Below are 17,402 nucleotides of genomic sequence, written 5' to 3' on the forward strand. Positions count from 1 at the left end.
CTTGTTTACTGAATGGCTTTTGAATACTTCTGTCACTTGAGTAAGCAGCCAAGTTAAATCACTGATTTCTCAGAAAGTTCTCGATGACTTCCAAGAGTTTAAAACCTTATTGGAATCTGAGATCAGATGGCTTTAGAGCAGAATTGTATAATGGGGGGGAAGGATAGCTCAGTGGTTTGAGCATTGGCCTGCTAAACCCAGTGTTGTGAGCTTAGTCCTTGAGGGGGCTATTTAGGGATCTGGGGCAAAAATAAGGGACAGTACTTGGTCCTGCTGTGAAGGCAGGGGACTGGACTCCACTCAACTCAATTCAATGACTTTTCTAAGGTCCCTTCCAGCTCTATGAGATAGGTATATCTCCATATTAAATTATACAGCTCTGGTGGTTACTGGCTATTTATTAGCCACACAGGGACAGGTTTTCAAGAGCTCAGTCCCCTCCATTCAGGGTAGACTTTCAAAAGAGCTCAGCTCCCACTTGGGGACCTAAATAAAGGTTTTCAGAAGTGAGTGGCACCCAGCAGCTGCTACTGTGACACTCACTCTGAAGCTGGTTTGAAAAGCTGGTGATGCACAATCCAGACACCTTCTTTTCCAGTTCAGTTTCTGCTAAACAAACCACAGTCAGTCTCTTTGCGATTACAGAAGGCAGGGGGAGTATAAATGTCACCATTATGCGCTTCGATGGAGTTAATGTAGAGAGGATAGCTATATCTAGAGAGGTTAATAACATTAAAAGATCAGTCTGTCTTTGGTTAAATTACTAGCGCGGGTGTCAGGAGAGCTAGGTTCAGTTCCCAGGTCTGCCCCAGATTTCCTGGGTGTCCTTGGGCAAATCACTTAATCCCTCTGTAAAATGAAGATCGTGGTTGTTTAGTTTATATACTGTTTGAGGCAGGGACTGTTTCTTACCAGCTGTTTGGACAGTGCCTGCACAATGGAGCCTTGGTCTCATGTGGAATCTCTAGGCACTGCAGTACTATGGATAATCAATTGCTTTTAGCAGGGATTAATCTGGTAGTATATAACAATCTCTGCCTTTCTGTATCAATTGATGGAAACACATCCTCATGGTCAAATTCTAGTTCCTTCCTAGGCAAAGTGATTTGATCATCCATAATTAGGGGCACAGTTATGTTATTGGTCTCAATACCTCAGAACCCTGATGTTCTTGGAACCCAGATTTCCCAAAACTCAGTTGCATCTGAAATATCCCTTGTGTTCTCTGGCCCATCCTTCACTGAAACTGGCAGTGATACCTTGGTGCTATCAATCACCACAACCATTCCTGGGGACAACTGGCACTCTTGATCTGTTAGCACATCCCTGAAGGCAATTACCACCAAATCACCAACTCAGTTAGTTAATGCTGAATGGCCGGGTGCGGGACTTAGGGGGCGGGGAGGAGTGTTGGCTTCTGCTGCCTGCTCTGTGTGAGTAAAGGCAAAGAGAAAGCAGATGGGGACGTACCTCATATACAATCTCAGGATCTTTGTGTGCCTGCAAAATGCGGGTTAGTTCATGTTTCTATGATTTTACAGAACCCCAGTTTAATGAAGGCTGATCTTCAAGATTTTATTAAAATTGAGGTTGCACTTTGTTTGGATACTGTTCTCACACGGGATAGAATTCTTCCCCCAAATCCTTTCTAAATGACTTCCACTTTATCCAGAATATTCCAGTCCTAGCACTTTAGGCCACTTAAAGATGTATTTTTTATCCCCCAGAATCATTTATCACAACAAGTATTATACAATGGTGATATGACTTTATATGTATGAAAAAATCTCTGAAAAGGTTCATTAGAAATATTTAGATTGCATAGATTTTGCATAGAATAAGAGAGTGGGTTTTGTTATCTATGACAGAATGTACCTCAGTATTCACACCCTACATACTATTGTAATAATCTTTGTACAAAGTATGCTTTGTAAGGTATCATCTGAAAACTCATAATTGGCTGATCAGTAGTGTCCTGTGAAAATATGTGTGGCAACATTGTATGTGAAGTTATGATTCCACTGTCTGCTGGTCTTAACATATGTTCCAAACTGAGGTTGGCAAACAGGTCTGCCTCAAACAATGAAATGCGTGCTCTGCCATAGGTGCCGATTTCTCCTCTACCGGGGGGTGTTTGACCCCCCCCCCATCCCATGCACTGCCCCCACTCCACAAAGACAGAAACGAATGCACAAGCGATTCAATCTATTGTATTTCAGCAACACGATTATTTTTATTTGTGTAATTTATGAAAAGTGTCTTTAATTTATAGCCCAGTGTCTGGCTGTTGATGATGCTGACTATTATAAAAGACAACATTCAACTTACTAGCAGAAAGCCAAAGATATTTAACTTTTACATTCTTTTGCCAAGCCTGTTCATGACAGTTGTTTATTAGCTGTAGCCACAGGAAACAAAATATAGATGCAGACTGAACTGATCAGTCCCAGATTATGACAGTATTGTAGTGCCTCTATAGTTATAGGTGTCCTGTGGTTTCTACTGTTTTTTAAGTTTAAAGTCCAAGATAATATGAACCAGTGGGAAGGCTTTGAAAGTTTACATGGAAAATATTTCTCAGTTGGTTCATATTTGAAAAATGGGATCGAGAGCTTTTTAAAATTAGGGATTTAAAAAAAAGTGATGAACGTGTTCATTGGGGAAGCTTAATACTCTAGGTCTGAAAATAATAGAGAGAGATTGTAATTAAATTCTCTCTCTCTCACTCACACTCCCTTACAAAGTGCCCTCTTTCATCCTGCACAGCTCACATATGAGAGATCCACAAAATGAAGCCCTCTCTCACTTACCGCTCAGTCCTTACTCGGATACAATGCCTCCCTTTAAAGCCAATGAGGATTTTGCCCTCAGAAGGACTTCACAGTTTGCGTTTACAACTTAGTTCTGAGACTGTCCCCCTCCCCTGTCTGTACCTTCCTTGCTGATATTTTTTAAAAAGCAGCAGCCAGCACCTCAAATGCATGGAATGCTCACCAGTAGGTAGCCTCTTAATAGAGTCAGGAGTTTTTGTTTTTCTTTTGCTTAATCAAGATTAATTACAAACAATAGCACATACTCCTCAGGAGGAATGCCTCTCCAATTCTGTGTATTAAAGTGGCATGTTTGCACAAAGATCTCTTTATAAACTTGTGGGTTTTTTTAAATTTCATCAGTTCCTCACACTCGGCCTCCAAATCAACACCATATGATGCCGAGTTCATTTTTCTCATTGGAAGCACTCTGTTCACTGTATAATTTCCCAGCTTCAAATTGCATTCCTTATACTTCCCAAAGGCTCTCTTTTGCATCTGAGCAACAGTTCCTCTCTTTTGACAAACAAATTCCAGGGTTTTATGCCTTCAGTCCTTACATGCTTCCACCTCCTCTAGAATTCTTCCAGATCCAAAAAGCCCAATTGAACACACACTCCTCTGCTGCTGAGGAGTGAGGGGAGGCCAGGTTCAACCAGTGAAACCATTTCCACCTCCTTCTCTCACTTCCCTTGATTCCACCAACTTTGTCTCCCTACAGTGAGTAGGTCAGATTCTGCAGGGGCTCTTGGCCAGCTGGGCTTCACTGCTGCAGGACCTTCTTCAAGGTATCAGGAGAATGGGAGAACAAAGCTGGGGAGAACTGCAGAAAGCTTTGAGGTCTGTGCCTGGAAGCAAAACGTAAGGGAGGTTAAGCTGCTGCCTAGTGACTTGTTTGAAAAGAGCAAGGATGCTTCCACATTTTGAATGATTCACAGAGGGCAAAACTGCTTGGAGTGACATGTGTGACAAAGCTCTGTCCTTGTCTCCATGGGTCCTGTGCTTCCTGGTGGATTTTTGCTAGCCTCAGAGGCTCACTGTGACCCTCCACGTAACCCTTCTCTCTCTAGAAGCAAGGGTCACAGCCTACTGAGCCATTTTCATCATAAGCCAGCAAGAGAGGTGAGAAGAAGCAACCCTTCCTCGCGCAATCTCTGTTGTGTCCCAGTCTCAGTGATTAATGGGGTGGGGGAGCCCGGGCCTGGGCCTGCCCTCTACTCTGGGCTCCAGCCCAGGGATCCTAATAGTAGCAGCTATGGTAGCTGACTTTTTGGAAATAGGACACGTACAATTCCCTGGGCCACTTACCCACAGCAGCCCCGACTACCTCAATATCTACTTCACTGATACCTCAGGGCCTCCTTCCTTGCACCTGAAATGGTTTGTACTGCTCAATTCCTCCAACAGCACGGCTTCCTCCTACAGCTTCTAACACACATGCCCAACTGACTAATTGGGAGGCTTTTAACTAGTTTCATAGAATAGAATATCAGGGTTGGAAGGGACCTCAAGAGGTCATCTAGTCCAACCCTCTGCTCAAAGCAGGACCAAGCCCCAACTTTTGCCCCAGATCCCTAAATGGCCCCCTCAAGGATTGAACTCACAACCCTGGGTTTAGCAGGCCAATGCTCAAACCACTGAGCTATCCCTCCCCCAAGAGGTCATCTAGTCCAACCCCCTGCTCAAAGCAGGACCAATCCCCAATTTTTGCCCTGATCTCTAAGTGGCCCCCTCAAGGATTGAACTCACAACCCTGAGTTTAAGCAGACCAGTGCTCAGCCAGCCCCCAATTGGCTTTAGGTGTCCCAATCAATCTAGCTATCTTCCCTGCCTTCTGGAAAGATCTTAATTGGCCCCAGATGTCTTAATTGATCTGGAGCAGCTGCCATTTACTTATCCTGGTACCAGGGATTTGTTTAGCCTGGGGCTAATATATCTATCTCCCACTACTTTCTATAGCTATCTGATCTTGCCCCGTCACAAATGTGATCCCTGGAAAACATGGACTGGCTGGTACTATGAGGGGAAAAGGTGACTTGGTTGGTAGCACACGGCACCTCATTCAAATGTGTACCACACTTGCCAGTTTTATGCATTATATCTGAGAAACAAAACCTTTTAGAAAGTCAAAAGTGACTCAAAGGAAGAGTGTATTGAACTTTACTATAGATCCCCAGGGAAAAGCACCTGCAATGTATTACTGTCTTTCCCATCTGGTGTGACACAGTGAGGAACCAGTATTAAACTGATAACAGATGCCAGTTGTGACAAGTATGGCTTTTATCTGAAATGTATTACCCGACTGACAGATGAACTTCAGAAGGCTCCATTCAGATAAGTTCTCCCCTGAGTTTGGGACCTTGTACTGAACTTGGGCTGGCCAAACCTAGAGAATTTGGGGTTCTGCTTTTCACCCCAAACCTGAATTCAAGAGGCAGATTATTTCAGACCCCAGGGAATGAAGTCATAGAATCATAGAATCATAGAATATCAGGGTTGGAAGGGACCTCAGGAGGTCATCGAATCCAACCCCCTGCTCAAAGCAGGACCAATCCCCAATTTAAATCATCCCAGCCAGGGCTTTGTCAAGCCTGACCTTAAAAACTTCTAAGGAAGGAGATTCTACCACCTCCCTAGGTAACGCATTCCAGTGTTTCACCACCCTCCTAGTGAAAAAGTTTTTCCTAATATCCAACCTAAACCTCCCCCACTGCAACTTGAGACCATTACTCCTTGTCCTGTCCTCTTCTACCACTGAGAATAGTCTAGAACCATCCTCTCTGGAACCGCCTGTCAGGTAGTTGAAAGCAGCTATCAAATCCCCCCTCATTCTTCTCTTCTGCAGACTAAACAATCCCAGTTCCCTCAGCCTCTCCTCATAAGTCATGTGTTCCAGACCCCTAATCATTTTTGTTGCCCTTCGCTGGACTCTCTCCAATTTATCCATATCCTTCATGTAGTGTGGGGCCCAAAACTGGACACAGTACTCCAGATGAGGCCTCAACAATGTCGAATAGAGGGGAACGATCACGTCCCTCGATCTGCTCGCTATGCCCCTACTTATACATCCCAAAATGCCATTGGCCTTCTTGGCAACAAGGGCACACTGCTGACTCATATCCAGCTTCTCGTCCACTGTCACCCCTAGGTCCTTTTCCGCAGAACTGCTGCCTAGCCATTCGGTCCCTAGTCTGTAGCTGTGCATTGGGTTCTTCCGTCCTAAGTGCAGGACCCTGCACTTATCCTTCTTGAACCTCATCAGATTTCTTTTGGCCCAATCCTCCAATTTGTCTAGGTCCCTCTGTATCCTATCCCTGCCCTCCAGCATATCTACCACTCCTCCCAGTTTAGTATCATCCGCAAATTTGCTGAGAGTGCAATCCACACCATCCTCCAGATCATTTATGAAGATATTGAAGAAAACCGGCCCCAGGACCGACCCCTGGGGCACTCCACTTGACACCGGCTGCCATCTAAACATGGAGCCATTGATCACTACCCATTGAGCCCGACAATCTAGCCTGCTTTCTATCCACCTTATAGTCCATTCATCCAGCCCATACTTCTTTAACTTGCTGACAAGAATATTGTGGGAGTCCTCAGAGTGTTCTTCACGGTTTGCTGAGAAGAAGCCTCTACTCCTTCTGTGACATATGACGCCACTTGCATTGCAACTCCGCAATATCTGAAAAGGCAGTGACCCTTATGCTTCTTGAGTATAACTCTCCGTGCTGGAGTTGGGGGTTGGAAGATTCACCTATGTGAAGTTTAATTGGCCTTGAACCCCACCCAGACTATTCACTCAAACCTACTTTGAATTTCTTTGGTCTAATTTATACTTCAGGGGAAAAATCAGTTTTGTTTACTTATATCATTAAGAACTGATGTGACAAAGAAACATGAAATACAAGTCACCTGCAACTTGGATGTCTGTGAGCAGCGTTGTCAAGGATAGAAAAAGGGACCAGTCACTCCACTGCACTGTACCTTCATCACTAGCTAAAGGAAACCAGCCTCTGAAATGGAAACAAATGCAGCTAGTTGATGGGGGAAAGAACAGTAAATGAAAAGATGCCTGCCTGGATGGTCAAGAGCAGCATGTTGAAGGGAGGCCGGGGGAAGTGGACTTCCTTTAAATGGACTCATGCATATCCAAACGGCATATTTGTTGAGTGGTGGGTCCACTGGTCTATCAGAGATTACAGGGAGCCATTACAGAGTCATAGATTAAGACGCCTAAAGAGACCATTGGAATCTGATTTCCTGCATAATATGGGCTACAGACTATCACCCAGTAATTCCTGCTTCAAGCCAAATAACTTGTGGTTGGACTATGGCATATCTTCAGAAATGTATCCAACGCTGATTGAAAGACTTCCAGTGATGCAGAACCCACAGCATCCCTTGGCAAGTTGTTCCAACAATTAACTTTCCTCGCTGTTAAAAAACTGCATATCATTTCTTGTGTAAATTTGCCTCACTACACCTTCCATGCACAGGCTCTTAATTAAGCAGTATAAAGGCATGGCAGAAAAGCTAAATGATTTCTTTGTTCAGAATACCTCACCAATGTTGATGCGGAGAGACTATCAGTCTGAAGTGAGAAAACAAAACACAAGAAGCTGGAACAAACACTGATAAATTTAAGAGTAACAAGTCACCAGAGCTGGATGGCATCCATCCAAGACACTGGCAGAATTTAAAAATGAAAGGTCTGAGCTGCTAACAAAAACATTTCCAAATACTCCTTCAAATCAGCTACTGGACCAGAGGGCTGCAGGGGAGCCATTCTTGTATCTATTTTAGCAAAATAAAATTTACAATTTGTATTGGACCCGCTTGAGACTTTTAGTAACAGCCTGTGTTGGAGATGATTTAGAGATTCACCACCTAATTAAAGCACCAGGAGGGATTGTGCCTCAGAGCTTAGCTGACCAGCTCAGGAAGAGTGTTCTGCATGCAGAGGCGGGCTGGAAGAAAGCCTGGAGGAGGTGGACGAATGGAAGGTCCAGACATGGCATCACTGGTGGAGGAGCTGAGAAGGCAAAGACACACAAGGAGGAAAGGGCAGCGGTGTGATGAAGGGACAAGAAAGCTTAAACTTGATGTGGTGCTGAAAGGGGGAAGCTCATGGAGGAATGCAAGGAGGTGGGCACCATGGTCGGGGTGACAGGGAAGGGAGATGATTTTGGCAGCTCTGTTTTGTATGGACTGGAGTGGGGCGATGTGGGTGTCAAGGAGGCTGATAAGGAGGAGGTTGCAGTAATCAGGATGGGAGGTATTGAGAGAAAAGTGAGAATTTATGCAAGCTGCAGAGGGATACAGCAGCCTAGGGATAGACAGGGTGTAAGTAGGCAGGGTGTAAGTTGTGGAAGCTTCCCCAAGGACCTCCATGAAGGCTTCCATCAAAACTCAAATCTCCTCTGGTTTACCTCTTCTGCACCTCCTCTGTGGTCAAACTGTTCAGTGGTTTCCTCTTGTAGACACTGTGAGCCTGGCACTTATTTCAGTGCACAAACTAAGCTGTTCATACCCGTCCTTTCAGGAAACCTTCCAGTGCATATTGGCCACTAAACTTCCGGGGATTCCACAGTGTGTGCAGGCTTTGAAACAAATCAATATCCTGCTGATTTTATACAGACGGCTCAAACTGAGAACTACTTAACGTGATTTAATGAAATCCAAACGCATGTAAATGGGGCTGCGTAATCCCAGCATGATTTACACACCCTCTCGTGTGATTACAGCGTAGACGGAAGCACTCTCTCTGTCCACAGGCAACGCCATACACGCCGATACGCCTCAGCCTAGATCTAGAAGGACTTTTACAGAATAACGCAAGCGCCATACTCATTCACTGCTTGACCTCTCAGCTGCGACAGGCAATAAGGGAACAATACTTTGTGGCTTCTATTATGATACAGCCACATCTTCACAAACCACCAGCTCATTCAAACATGCCACCAAAAAGCCAGCAGATGAAAAAGACTTTCTTGTTATGGAGAGAGTCACGTTCGAACAAGTGACGAAGACATGAAAGGCACCCTATCTCGTTCCATCACTTGAGCTATCTGAACCCTTCCCCAGTCTTATTCTTATCGTGCTACTGGGTTTTTTGTTGTTTTTTTTTTTCTTTCTTCCTTGGCTGGTTACAAGCTTTGGATTCCCTCCAAACTCTCAGTATTGTTACCAATTTCACAGTATTCCACTATCTCTGTTCTGGGGCAGTCTGCTTCATTGGAAATACAGTTTTTCTTCATTGCAGATTAAAGGCCTATTGTGCAGTTCCAATGCTATAACTAATCGTAAAATAAGTCAATTGGTACGATTTTCAGCCTTTGCTTCCCATTTTTTTTCTTTACTTGGATTTTTGCACTAGCAGGAATTTTTAAATAACTCAGCTACTAAGGGCCTGAGCCAAAGCTTTACAGAAGGCGAGGGGAGCTTTTCCCATTGATTCGATAGGCTTTGGATTGGGCCTTAATTGTTTTTATCAAAAAATATAATGGCTTGAGAAGTCAAGATTTATAACAGATACATAAATGGAATCATAGGAACAAATTCTCTGCTGGCATAACTCCATTCAAGTCAATGGAGGTATCCCTGCAGAGAATCTGTTGCATAATATTTGACTGATTATTTCCCATTTCTTCCATCCACTTCGAAATGCAGATTCCTTAGGGTGACACTTGGCAATTGTTTAGCGCTACACAGCCTCACTACACAATAGGAAAAAAAGAGCATCTTCTCCTCCTGTAAAATGTACTAGAGAATGAAGGGAAAGAGACTCTAATTATCCAGCTGGAATTTTTTCAGGACACCTTGGGAATTTTCAAAAATATGTGCTTGCCTTTCACTTGCAGGAGTGGATGTGCATTTGCTTACATTGGCTGGGTGATTGTGCCTGTTGCATACGCAATCTCGGTGATTGTGTGTGCAAATGACAAGTTACCGTGTCTAACTGAAAGCAAGACTTTTTTATGGTTAAGTTTGTGCTACGATAACACCCCAGGCCTCCGACTGAGATCACAGCCCCATTGTGCTAAGCTTTGTATAAACACACAGTCCGAGGTTATAAACTGAAGAGAAACAGCCAATGAAAGGTGGGAGGGGAAACAGAGGCACAAAGATGAAGTGACACGGTCACACAGCAGGTCAGTGAAAGAGCTAGGTCTTCTGAGTGCCAGTTTAGTGGCCTACCACTGGACCCCCACTGCAAAAAACCCTTTGCCAATATATTTCTTAAACCTATTATTTTCTGATTTATTCCAGTGTCAGGATCCAAATCTTCATTTCTCCATCCTTCCCCACTGCCTTCCTACTGCATCCATAAAGGTCATGCTTAGGTTACTGAATTAATCAGAAACAGCAACAGGAACCTGTCTCTGGGCTATGTTCAGGGAGATGCTTTATACATTTCATGTTCCTTTAAGATTTTCTCCAAGGTCAGGAGGACAGATAGATGAGGAGTATAAATTCTATATTGGGATTGCTTTGATTTCCCCCGCATCCCCAGAAGTTACAGCAGAATATATTCTTTGGCAGTAAAAGGCATTGCCTGCCCCAGAGCCATAAGTAAGTAATAGCTTTTAAAAATGGGGCTATCCTTACTGGGGCTTACACAGATTCTTTATCACAGATTTTTTTCTGAAACAACATCTCTCTTTCTCAGCTCTGGTATAAAAATTGGTAAGTAGATCCTTCTGGGCTTTTTGTTACAAAGCCATGTATCGCCTTTACCAGAACACCTGCAGTAAATAGGATTTGCTGTGGACTGTAGCTATGGCAATCAGTTGCAAAAGCAAACCCAACCTGACAAGGTGTTACTTTCTTTAAAGGGAAAGATTCAGTTTAGGAAGCTAGATTTATTTTCATTTAATTTTTTTTTTTTTTTGGTCATCTCCGCTTTGTCTTCCGGAAACATTATCCAAGGTATTACGTGTGTGACGAATGTTCAAATATGCGTGTTAATCCAACTAAAAGGGGCAAGAGGCAAAATGCAACTGTTTTCACTTCATTCCAAACAAAGCACCTATTTCCCCTGTTCTGGAGTATGTTGTTAACCAAACAGAGAGTTGTTCATTGTGTACCCACTGATCCCTTGTCCCGGTACTCGGAAAAGCTAATGATAACTGTGGGAATTGAAACCAGGGTCCTCTGTGTTAATTGTTGAATCAGCTCATTCATGAGGAAGGAAAAAACAAACCACCACGGCTGTGCTCCTTGGGAACCTCGCCAATATAGTCAACAACAAAGGCCCTTGATTCAAAAACAATCAAATCAGGACAGAGTTTTCATATAGAGTTGGTTCAGGGCAGAAGAAAGTCCAGGAATTCATCACTGTCCTGATTAAAGGCGGCTTGGATGGTATTTGTTGTCGTCTTGGGTGATAAAGCTAGGACTAATGCATGAGCCTTGTAGCGGAAACCAGAAACTCCATTCCCTGGCAGTGCTAGAATATATGTGACACCTGAATCTGTGAAATGGACAGCAGAGCAAGGCATACTGGCTGAAGGTGAGAGGCACCGTCGCCGGGATTCAGAAGACCGGGCTTCTATTCCTGGTGATGTCTCTGACCTGTTGTGTAGTTTTGGGCAAGTCACATCCCTTCTCTGAGCCTCTGTGTCCCCTCTCACCCTCTGTCTGTCTTGTCTATTCAAAATGTAAGCTCTTGGGGCAGGGACAGTCTCCTCATGGTTAGCATGGAGCTGAGCACAATAGGGCCCTGATCTCTGCTGGGGCCTCTTGGTCCTACTATAGTACAGATTAATAACAGCAATAAGGTCAAATTGGTAACATGTTACATGGAGCCAAAAGATGTGAAAAGTTTCATAAAAACATAGGTGCATCAGAATTAAACTAAGTGTGGGACATAACTCCCAGTTAATCTGGGTCATGATGAAGTAGCAGAGGTGATAACATGTTTCTTTAATGGACTTTTGGTACCAGACATGGCACATATATTCCTGCTCCAGCCTCTGGCCACTAGCCAGTCCTAACTCCCATTATCTTCTCTCACATCTAATTGGCAGTAAAGAAGGGGAAGAGAACACCAGATAAAGAATATTGGCCATTTGCTGAACACTCACACAGAGGCTGCTATGAAATCAGACTAGGAGCTGTCTGACCTGAACCAATGAAGAGAGGCTAGCCCAGGAGTCAAACTGCAGAACACACTACTTTATAGGGACAGATCTAGCCTGCAGCTCCATGGCCACAGAGGTCCCCCTGGGCACGGAGCAGATGTGGTTCCACTCTGCCAGGAAGAAGCTGGTTTGGCGGGGAGAGGGAGTGCAGAGAAGGGTACATCCCCTGTGTGATCGTGTTCATGTGGTAGGTGGGGATAAACCTGGGGCAGAGTATTTACAAGTGCACACATCATCCTGCCCTCTTCTCCCAAGCCACGATGCTAGAGGTACATGAGTATCCTCTCCCTGGCCCTAATCCATTGGAATGGCAGTCTCCTACAACCCTGGGAAATACCAGCCTGGCCATTGCTGGGCCATTGAGTGTGTTCCATTAGAAAACTCTATTAACTGAGCATTGATTTGCATTTGCCTCACACTTTCTATTCCTTTGAGATTGTGCTAGGAGCTGGCCCTCACAAAACCAGCAGATGTCAGCCAATCTTACCCCCACATATATAAGCACTCCTTTTGTTCTGAAAGGCACCAAGGCACTTTACAGACTGTGCATTCAGTGATCACTTCACCTGTTACAGCCAGGCAGCCACCTCTGGAGTGGAAAATGGCAGCTTTTATGCACAATGTGTTTTTGGAGGGAACGTGAAGAAGAGTGATTCTTCCCATTAAAAACTGCATGGGGGATTCAGGTCAGCAAAATGTAATTGTTTAAGCTGGAACTTTGCAAGGATACTAGTATTTTCATGAACACTTCTACTTTTGTAGTAAGTGACATGGGAGTTTTCAATGACCACAAGTCATCAAGACCTCCATTTTATTCCCTTGCTAAAAGGCAGCACCTCCAGCAGCTTAGTATCTGGTGACACTAAAGATTCAGACCAAAGGTATCCTCAGCTAAATCACTAGTACCACTTTCAGTCACATCTCCCTGGCCCTGTTCAGCTCCCAGGAGATCCCTGGCCAAGGTGTTACAGCCATATCTTCCACTCTGTTGTGTTTGGCCTTTCTCGTATGCTTATAACATCTGAGGCAGCATGATTCAAATTAACAAATAATGGTCAGCATCTTCATATAGCTTCTAGGAGTCTCACTTCCCAGCCCCCCACCAAGAGGCAATGTGGTGAAGACATTCCCATGCATTATGCAAACACCCATCTCAATAAACTGCCAAATGGAATTTTAATGGGCACTTCTGAGAAATGGTCTCTATTAGAGCTTGTGGGGAGAGGGAGGAAAGAGACAAAGGAAAAGAAAGGAACTTGGAGTCCTTTGCAACTGCTGAATAAACATTTAACCCCCCAACTCCTTTAGGGTAAGCCGTATTACAGCTCAGCTGGGGAATTCCACCAACAAACTGAAAGGAAGACACTTGCATCACTCTCAAATATTGCCCAGAGAGTACATTTAATTTTCTATTTAGGCCTACCAAGCATATTGCACCCTCTATGCTAAATGTTCTGTTTGCACAGCCAGGTTCAATAATAAAACGCCACACGAGTTCCATGCCTGAAATAATGTTTACATTAAAATCTGCAGGGATCTCCTCGGCAAAGAACTAATGCTCCCGCCCAGAGGACTCCCTCAGCAGATAGTCAACCATGCTTTGTGCAGAGGATGTACAGCCCTCAGCATCATAACATTGTATAATAACCGGAGCCAGTAAAGAAAGGTGTTTCCCTCCAAAAAAATTTAAGCACAAATGAATTTTTTTTTCATTTTGGTTGAAATTTGTCAAAATTTTTTGAGTTTTCATCCAAAAAAATGACCCCCCCCTTTTATTATTATTTATTTATTTTGGCAACCCACTGACCGGTTTGGCATCAAACTGACCAAACTTTTTTTACTTTCGGGTTGCCAGAAACAAAACATTTTTTAGTTTATTAGCAAGAAAACTGCAAAAACTGGGTTGAAAATGGACATTTCCTGTAGGAATTTCTATTTTGACTAAAAAGACACTTTTTTCACTCCACTCCTCCCCCTCCAAAAAAAGTTTTGAACAAAAAATTTCAACCAGCTCTAGTAGTAATTAAATAATTATACCTGGTCCCTTCCCGACTTGTTTAATATAGTTGCATCTATGTTCAATATATTAAAATATTAAGTTGGCCTAGTGGACACTCATGATTTGTGCAGTGTTAGGCTGAGTGGCTGTAACTTTACTCTAGGATCTCCAGGTTCTTTTCCCCACAGCAAGTGTTCAATGCTGTAATTTCTCCCTTTGCTATTTCGTGTCAAGTCTGATGCTTACTTTTGTTTCAAGTTTGAAATATCAAATTAGTGTATATATCCAAAGTGCCAGATTCACATGACTGGCTCAGTCACTTACAGGCCTGCACAGGGAGAGGTATCCTTCTGTCATAAAGGGGCATTACGGTTACTGTCAGTTGGCAAGATCTTTCAAATCCAGCACGGGCTCCAATTGCAGAGGTTACTCAAGGGATCGTAGAATATCAGGGTTAGAAGGGGCCTCAGGAGGTCTATCTAGTCCAACCCCCTGCTCAAAGCAGGACCAATCCCCAATTTTTGCCCCAGATTCCTAAATGGCCCCCTCAAGGATTGAACTCACAACCCTGGGTTTAGCAGGTTAATGCTCAAACCACTGAGCTATCCCTCCCCTTCAGAGCAGGGATCATAGAATCATAGAATATCAGGGTTGGAAGGGACCTCAGGAGGTCATCTAGTCCAACCCCCTGCTCAAAAGCAGGACCCATCCCCAATTAAATCATCCCAGCCAAGGCTTTGTCAAGCCTGACCTTAAAAACTTCTAAGGAAGGAGATTCCACCACCTCCCTAGGCAACGCATTCCAGTGTTTCACCACCCTCCTAGTGAAAAAGTTTTTCCTAATATCCAACCTAAACCTCCCCCACTGCAACTTGAGACCATTACTCCTTGTCCTGTCCTCTTCTACCACTGAGAATAGTCTAGAACCATCCTCTCTGGAACTACCTCTCAGGTAGTTGAAAGCAGCTATCAAATCCCCCCTCATTCTTCTCTTCTGCAGACTAAACAATCCCAGTTCCCTCAGCCTCTCCTCATAAGTCATGTGTTCCAGACCCCTAATCATTTTTGTTGCCCTTCGCTGGTCTCTCTCCAATTTATCCATATCCTTCTTGTAGTGTGGGGCCCAAAACTGGACACAGTACTCCAGATGAGGCCTCACCAATGTCGAATAGAGGGGGACGATCATGTCCCTCGATCTGCTCGCTATGCCCCTACTTATACATCCCAAAATGCCATTGGCCTTCTTGGCAACAAGGGCACACTGCTGGCTCATATCCAGCTTCTCATCCACTGTCACCCCTAGGTCCTTTTCCGCAGAACTGCTGCCAAGCCATTCGGTCCCTAGTCTGTAGCTGTGCATTGGGTTCTTCCGTCCTAAGTGCAGGACCCTGCACTTATCCTTCTTGAACCTCATCAGATTTCTTTTGGCCCAATCCTCCAATTTGTCTAGGTCCCTCTGTATCCTATCCCTGCCCTCCAGCATATCTACCACTCCTCCCAGTTTAGTATCATCCGCAAATTTGCTGAGAGTGCAATCCACACCATCCTCCAGATTATTTATGAAGATATTGAACAAAACCGGCCCCAGGACCGACCCCTGGGGCACTCCACTTGACACCGGCTGCCAACTAGACATGCAGCCATTGATCACTACCCGTTGAGCCCAACAATCTAGCCAACTTTCTACCCACCTTATAGTGCATTCATCCAACCCATACTTCTTTAACTTGCTGACAAGAATACTGTGGGAGACGGTGTCAAAAGCTTTGCTAAAGTCAAGATACAATACATCCACTGCTTTCCCTTCATCCACAGAATCAGTAATCTCATCATAGAAGGCGATTAGATTAGTCAGGCATGACCTTCCCTTGGTGAATCCATGCTGACTGTTCCTGATCACTTTTCTCTCATGTAAGTGCTTCAGGATTGATTCTTTGAGGACCTGCTCCATGATTTTTCCGGGGACTGAGGTGAGGCTGACTGGCCTGTAGTTCCCAGGATCCTCCTTCTTCCTTTTTTAAAGATTGGCACTACATTAGCCTTTTTCCAGTCATCCGGGACTTCCCCGGTTCGCCACGAGTTTTCAAAGATAATGGCCAATGGCTCTGCAATCACAGCCGCCAGTTCCTTTAGCGCTCTTGGATGCAACTCGTCCGGCCCCATGGACTTGTGCACGTCCAGCTTTTCTAAATAGTCCCTAACCACCTCTTTCTCCACAGAGGGCTGGCCATCTATTCCCCATGTTGTGATGCCCAGCGCAGCAGTCTGGGAGCTGACCTTGTTCGTGAAGACAGAGGCAAAAAAAGCATTGAGTACATTAGCTTTTTCCACATCCTCTGTCACTAGGTTGCCTCCCTCATTCATTAAGGGGCCCACACTTTCCTTGGCTTTCTTCTTGTTGCCAACATACCTGAAGAAACCCTTCTTATTACTCTTAACATCTCTCGCTAGCTGCAGCTCCAGGTGCGATTTGGCCCTCCTAATTTCATTCCTACATGCCCGAGCAATATTTTTATACTCTTCCCTGGTCATATGTCCAACCTTCCACTTCTTGTAAGCTTCTTTTTTATGCTTAAGATCCGCTAGGATTTCACCGTTAAGCCAGGCTGGTCGCCTGCCATATTTACTATTCTTTCGACACATCGGGATGGTTTGTCCCTGTAGCCTCAACAGGGATTCCTTGAAATACAGCCAGGATCCTGGCCAGCAGCCACCGCTCTCCAGCTGCCCCGCTCTGAAGGCAGTGCTGTCACCAGCAGCAGCTCAGAAGTAAGGGTAGCAATACTGCAATCCTCCTTACAATAACCTTGCGACCCCCCCTCCCCCCCAACTCCTTTTTGGGTCAGGACCCCTACAATGACAACACGGTGAAATTTCAGGTTTAAATAGCTGAAATCATGAAATTTACTATTTTTAAAATCCTATGACCGTGAAATTAACCAAACTGGACCATGAATTTGGTAGGGCCCTACTCATAACCAATCACTCTGCCAGCTCCACCTGCTTTTTGGACAGCACAGGCTCCCTAAGTTTCCCACCCATTCACCCCCGTCCTGATGGAAAGGAAATGGTGACCATTTTGTATAGCCCAAATATATCCAAACCTTGATTTCCCCCTCTCCCGCCAACATCTATACCAGCAGAATCAGGAATTAGACCATCAGGTGAATTTAGCCTAAAAGCTTCGGTCCTCTGAAATATTATCTAAAGCAAATGACATCGTGTCTCCCCTTTTAAAGACCAAGAGATAAGTTTTGACCCTATAAGACAAGTTTAATAATATATCTCTGCCATGCTGCTAATTATATGCAGTGACAGAGTCAAATTCTCATGTCAGTTACAGCAGTAAAAATACAGAGTAACTACAGAAGGTCTACTCCAGGCACTGCTCCAGATTTACAGTGTAAAGTTGGAGCTGGAGTGGTCCACATCCTTCCACAGCAATGA

Source organism: Eretmochelys imbricata, chromosome 12, assembly GCF_965152235.1.
Source record: "Eretmochelys imbricata isolate rEreImb1 chromosome 12, rEreImb1.hap1, whole genome shotgun sequence".
In the NCBI taxonomy this organism is placed as follows: domain Eukaryota; kingdom Metazoa; phylum Chordata; order Testudines; family Cheloniidae; genus Eretmochelys; species Eretmochelys imbricata.